The sequence below is a fragment of the Lynx rufus genome, unplaced genomic scaffold (genome assembly GCF_022079265.1).
Source record: "Lynx rufus isolate CCGP_SWC_20201006 ecotype Redwood Valley unplaced genomic scaffold, mLynRuf1.p SCAF_5, whole genome shotgun sequence".
Lineage (NCBI taxonomy): Eukaryota > Metazoa > Chordata > Mammalia > Carnivora > Felidae > Lynx > Lynx rufus.
This window is the reverse complement of record NW_025814867.1, coordinates 73824520-73830813: the sequence shown is the minus strand read 5'-3', so window position 1 is coordinate 73830813 and position 6294 is coordinate 73824520. Positions and strand designations below refer to the sequence as shown.

Genomic DNA, 6294 nt, shown 5'->3' with positions numbered 1-6294 from the left:
TTTTTAGAAAACTGGGATGGTGTTTATCCTTCAGTCTTCTGACTCTTCTCCTGTTCTCTGTGGTTTCTTAAGAGCAGCAAGACTGGTCCTTTGATCATATCTTTAAGGTGTTTCAGCATCCTGGGATGCAGTTCTTTCAACCATAGAAAGTTTTCTCATTAAGGGCACTTGATACTCTCTCTCTTCATCTCTCTTGGCTCTGTTTCCTCCTTGCATTGTTTGTTCTGCCCTCTCAGTTTGAAGATTATTCTTCTTGTTAGATCACTCCACAGGCAAATAGAAGTGATTCCTGGTAACAAAGCAAAAGATTCCCAAAGCAAGGGGCCTAACACTAATCAGAACCAGGCCTCCTCACATTCTGTATCTCCCCACAGTTTATAGGATATGTTTACCCATGCCATCCACCTTCACTTTTATAGCTCTCTTTCTAATTTTCCTTGGTTGAAAGCAACTTTATATTCTTTAGCATTTTTTTTTATCAGCTTTCACTCATTCTGGGCTGGTCTTACTTGAACACACTCTGTTCAGGATCACGCTTTTGCATGTTTAGTGTTTGTAAATCTTAAATCTTAAATTTGGAAGAAAGAATGTCTACTATAAGGCCCACATAAGCAAAGAATGGCCCATCCAAGGTCACCTGTAGCTGAGCAGCTTATGGTCTATTCCTCCCACTATCAGGCACTGCCCAGCCAGTCTCATCCATCATTGTACTTCCCTTCTTCCATCTCTCTTCTGAGTCCTTTTAAATATAAGCTCATCAGAGAGCCCCTTGACAGTCACAAAAGCTTCCTTAGATGTGCCTACCTTTATTCACATGGGGATTATTCATGAATATATGATCAGAATTACATTTTTCAGACCCCCTGTCTCCTTTGAGCTATGTTCCCTTTTAAAGTCTCTGTCCATAGAAGGATGCCATTTCTTGAGAGTCATTTCTTTGATTTAGAGGGGAAAAAGGCATTCTGAATGCCTGAAGAGCATATTTGTGCTTATCTTTGCTCCTTCGACCATCTTTAAGTCAGAAAAATGCACACATTTTCTCCCACAATCCCCATCACCTTCACAGACATCGCCTTACTAATGAGAAATAAGTTGAGAGGGGCAGTAACCTCTACCTCTTGGAAAATCAAAGTGGTGGTAAAGCACAGCAAGGTAAATATTTATCTGATTTCCTGACTTTGGCACAGTAAGACTTCTTGCCAAAGACCCAATGGTACATGTTCCATTTGCTACTTGGATGGCCTCTCTGAATCTTACTTCACCCATCTATCAAATGGGGGAAATATCTACCTTAGCCATTTTTCCTAAGGTTTCTAGGGAGGATCAAATGAGAAAAATATGAAAATGTCTTGGAAAGCAAATGCTAAATAAACAGAGTTTTTAAATATCTTTCCCAAGATCCAAAGTCCATGAAGAAAGAACCACAGACACAATAGACCAGCATTGCCTGGCTAAGCAAAGGCAACAAAACTGAATCCAGGGGCCGGAAAATTCCTGACTTAACTCAGAAATGAAAGGCTGTTGCTTATAGGTGTTCATACCATCATATGCCATTAGTCTTACAATTTAAGTTTGCAAATTTTGGGAAATGGAATCTATGCAGAAAAATGAAATTGACTGACAGGCTTCAGTCAGGAAAAGAAGTGTTTAAGAGGTGATCCATTCACTTAATTGTCAATGCATATATGTGTGAAGTGTGTAGGGCTTAGTGGGAGGTACAAAAATGTAAAAGACAGCCTCTGCCCTCAATGAGCTATCAACTGAGTAAACACTGATATTCAAACTCCAAACATGAATTCAGGAAAAGGTTTCAAGTTTCTACTAAAGTGCAGCTAATTTTTGGATGCAGAACAGTAGAATAAAAACATGATTTATTTTCACCATATGAATTGACATATAGGCAAATGTAAATCACTCAGTATAATGTAATGATTTCTACCTCAGTCAGAATGGGTTCAGTTATGCTGTCATAACAAGCAATCCCAAAATTTCAATCACATAAAACAACAAATGTTTATTTTTCATTCATGCCACTTATCTACTTGATATGTGGGGTATCACTATCAAACCTGTTTCAAAAGGGTGAGTGCCTTTTCCATGTCTGCTGGGACACAGTGTGGATAGGACCAGTATGGATATATTTACTATCCATGAAAAGAGAGTGAGAAGAACTCTTCCGTTCAGGGCTTCCAAGTCAGAGTTTCAGCTTGGTCTCTGATAGCTATAGGTAGTCTATTATTTAAAGGCCTTTCTCTCAGTCCTACTCTCCTCAGACCTCTCTTCCAATTCTGCCACGTGTAGTACTTGGCTTTTAGAAACATCATGATGCTGCTCCTTCTGCCTAGAGCATAACCTGTTCCCCACCACCACCACCAGCATTTGCCTAACATTAGTTCTGGGCTAAATTGACAGGTATAAATCAGACACAAAGAAGCACTTCCTTAAAAGCAGTTCTAGCCTTAGAAAACCAGAAGAGGGGTGCCTGGGTGGCTCAGTCAGTTAAGTGCCCAACTCTTGATTTCAACTCAGGTCATGAATGATCTCATGGCTCATGAGATCAAGCCCTACATTGGGCTCTGCACTAGACATGAAGGCTGTTTAAAATTCTCTCTCTCTCCCTTTCCTTCTGCCCCTCCTCACTCATGCATGCAGGCTCAAGAAAGAAAGAAAGAAAGAGAAAGAAAACCAAAAGAGTAGTATTTTTTTTATGTGAAAAGTTCTAGTATGAGTCCACCTGAACAACATTCATCCAACACATCTGTACTGGGCCCCAAGTAGGTACCAGGTACTTTACTGGACATCAGAGATTCAATGGTGAGCAACACCAACCTGTTCTTGCCCTCCTGGAACTCAGTGCAGAGGAAGATGTTAATCAAACAATTACACAAATGGATTTTACCAACTGCAGTAAGTGCTAAGAAGGGAAAGAGCAGAGTGTTGTGAATATGTATATTCATTCACATTGTGAATATGTATGTATATTTGACCAGGACACACATGAGGGTGATCTTAAACTTTTACAGCTGACCAAAAAAGGCAAAAATTAATAAAAATGTGAGCACCCTCCATCTTCCTAAAAAAGGGGATGATGTGAAACCAGGAACCTTGTGCCAAGTTGCAGGCTGGGGGAAAATTCATAATAACTCACCTCAGTCAGATACTCTGAGAGAAGTCAATATCACCGTCATAAACAGTAGAATCTGCAATGATCAAAAGCACTATGATTATCGCGTGATTGGGCTGAATATGATTTATGCCGGCAGCCTCAAGGGTCGAAAAGACTCGTGCAATGGAGATTCTAGAAGCCCTTTGATATGTGAGGATACTTTTAGAGTTATTACTGCGTTTGGCCTTCTAGGGAAATGCGGAAACCCTTGAGGACCTGGCATCTATACTCTTCTCTCACAGAAGTATCTCAACTGGATAAATAAGACTATGAAGGGGCAGTTTAGATAACTGTATTTCATTTCACTTGCCATCACTTGTTAATGTTATCATAAATAAAATCAATTTGTGTAAAAAAAAAAAAAGTCCTAGGAAGGTTTTCTCAGGGGAGTGGCATTTGAGCTGGAACCTGAGGGGTGAGTTATAGTAACTGAGGTTGGGAGGTGGGTTGATGAACTAGGTCAGTGGTTCCCAGCCACATAATGGCTACTTATGAGTCACATCAAACAATAGAACTAATAAAATTTAGGAATGGTTTACATTTCTTAGGCAAAATAAATTCCAGACTTGTCCTATAATTGCATCGTTCTCAATCACCTGCTTTCCATTCCTCTTCCCCTATTGGAAAAAGTGGAGTCCTGAGCCATGTACTCTGCTTATACACATCCAGATATGCTTATTAAGGTGGGTTTATTTTGTATGAACATCATCTCTCACATGTCTCTCTTCGATGAGAGGTTGAGAACTAGTGGAGAAGATGACATATAGGGAATTCCAAGCCGATGATACTTCCACATGTCAAAAGAAAGGTCATTCACAGTAGAGAATGCAAATGTTACAAAATTTAATTTATCAATTCTTATGGGTAGGATGTAAATAATAATAAAACTATGATTGGTTTATTTTTCAAAGCTTTTTGCTGAAAGACATTTTAGAAACTTAGTACTAAGGCAAAAATATCTTCAATGCTGACATGATACAAAGTTAAATATCACATTGGCTTTTATTTTAATGTTTATTTCCTTCTCGCATCCCAATCCATTGTGGTCCACATGTACATATATATGATGCATTTTGTATATATTCGCCTCATAACTTGACAGATGGGAGGGAGCTTGCAGTCATTTCTAAAAGCAGACAAAAGGCCGTTGGTTCTGCTCGGCATGATGGTTTGTGAAGACAGAATATCACACGCTTCCGTTGATGATTATATAGCTCTATCCATCTGTCTGCCACTGGAGGTTGGGAGACGGAGACACAGCTCCCACCGTCCCCATAAACAAAAGTAGACCATGCTGTCACCAGTCAGACACGCCAGCTAATTGGAGCTGTCGACAGACACAATATTCTGTGTCAACAGCTCTAGTAACAGTTTGAAACAGCAATGATATGTTGGTTGATGGTGAGGATGACACATGTGTCTCTAATAGCATGCTAGAAATCTGACATAACTAGAAAAGAATTACTAAAATGTGATTCCTGGCCTCTGGTATCCCTGTTCATACTTACCAATCCCTGCAGAGGTTGGGGGAGGGGTGGTTGTAACCCATCTCTCTCAGTATCATTCCACAGGCTGACAGCTTAATTTGATACTCATAATGTCTAACTTTAAAATTAATCTTGCTAAAAAGATTTGTTTCAACAAGCCACCTAACCTTAAACTCTTTGGATAATTAATAAGGCAAAAAAAAAAAAAGGGGGGGGGGGGTTGTACAGCTTTCTAAGTTGAAAATAAAAAAGAGATGTTTTGTCAATTTACCATTTCTGTAACTATACATTTATACTGATATTCGGGAAAGTAATTTTTACACAGTTAAATAGATACAAATGCTCATAGACATGGCTTATTCTTGAACTTAATTTCATGATACACAAAAATAAGCCCAAGATAGAAACATACTTACAACATAAACAAGGCTTTGGAATATAAATGCGTATTGTACATTAATCTCCGTGTAAATTCATACCTTCTAGGAAAACTTTATATCATGCCTTAATAATGAGAAGTCAGGAAGTCCCTTGCTATTTGCAATCATTTATCTTCCAAATAATTTCGTCACCTGACTACCTGAGTTTAAATTTTAGCTCAGCCACTTACTAGCTTAGGTAAGTTAGTTAACCTTTTTCAGCCTTTATTTTCTCATCTATAAAATGTAGGTAAATAACATAAGCTACCTCACAGAGTTATAAGGATTAAATGGGTTATCACTCTCTGAGTGTGTAGAACAGTGCCTGGTATATCACATAATTAGAGGTCAATAAATATTATTATTATTAGTGGTAGCAGTAGTAGATTTCCAAGGAGAACTTTAGGGATTAATGAAAGCAAGAAAATAAATCAAGAACAGTGCAAATGCCAAAGAGCAAAGTTGTGGCCATTACACAGGCCTGAGTATAAATCCTTCAGCCATAACCAGGATTTGTAACTTTGGTCAAGTCACTTAACCTCCCTGAACCTTTTTACTTTGTCTGCAAAAGAGCTAATACTTGTCTTTAAAAGATATTTTGGTCGGGGGGCCTGGGTGGCTCAGTTGGTTGAGCGTCCGACTTCGGCTCAGGTCACGATCTCGTGGTCTGCGAGTTCGAGCCTCATGTCAGGCTCTGTGCTGACAGCTCAGAGCCTGGAGTCTGCTTCAGATTCTGTGTCTCCCCCTCTCTCTGCCCTCCCCTGCTCATGCTCTCTCTCTGTCTCAAAAATAAATTAAAAAAAAAAAACATTAAAAAAATTTAAAAAAAAAAAGATATTTTGGGAGAACCTGGATGGTTCAGTTGGTTAAGCATCTGACTTTGGCTCAGGTCATGATCTCACAGTTGGTGAGTTCGAGCCCCGCATCAGGCTGTCTGCTGTCAGCACAGAGCCTGCTTCAGGTCCTCTGCCTCCCTCTCTCTCTGTCCCTGCCCCACTGGTACTCTCTCTTTCAAAAATAAATAAACCTTTAAAAAACTAAATAAGTAAAAATTAAAAGATATTTTGAAGATTTAAGATAACTTAGAGCACCCAACACAATTCCCAACATGTGGTAGGTATTTCCACCGATTACACCACGTATTCTTATGACTAGTTTGCATTATAAAGCACTTTTATGTTTAGACTAATTATTTTTCCTCTAATTAATTCTGTGAAGTAAA

The 6294-nt window shown here is 39.0% G+C and overlaps 1 pseudogene; it reads left to right on the top strand.

Annotated features, from left to right (window-relative positions):
- Window positions 1-2945: 2945 nt before the first annotated feature.
- On the top strand, window positions 2946-3472 carry LOC124527200 (granzyme A-like; annotated as a pseudogene).
- Window positions 3473-6294: the final 2822 nt, after the last annotated feature.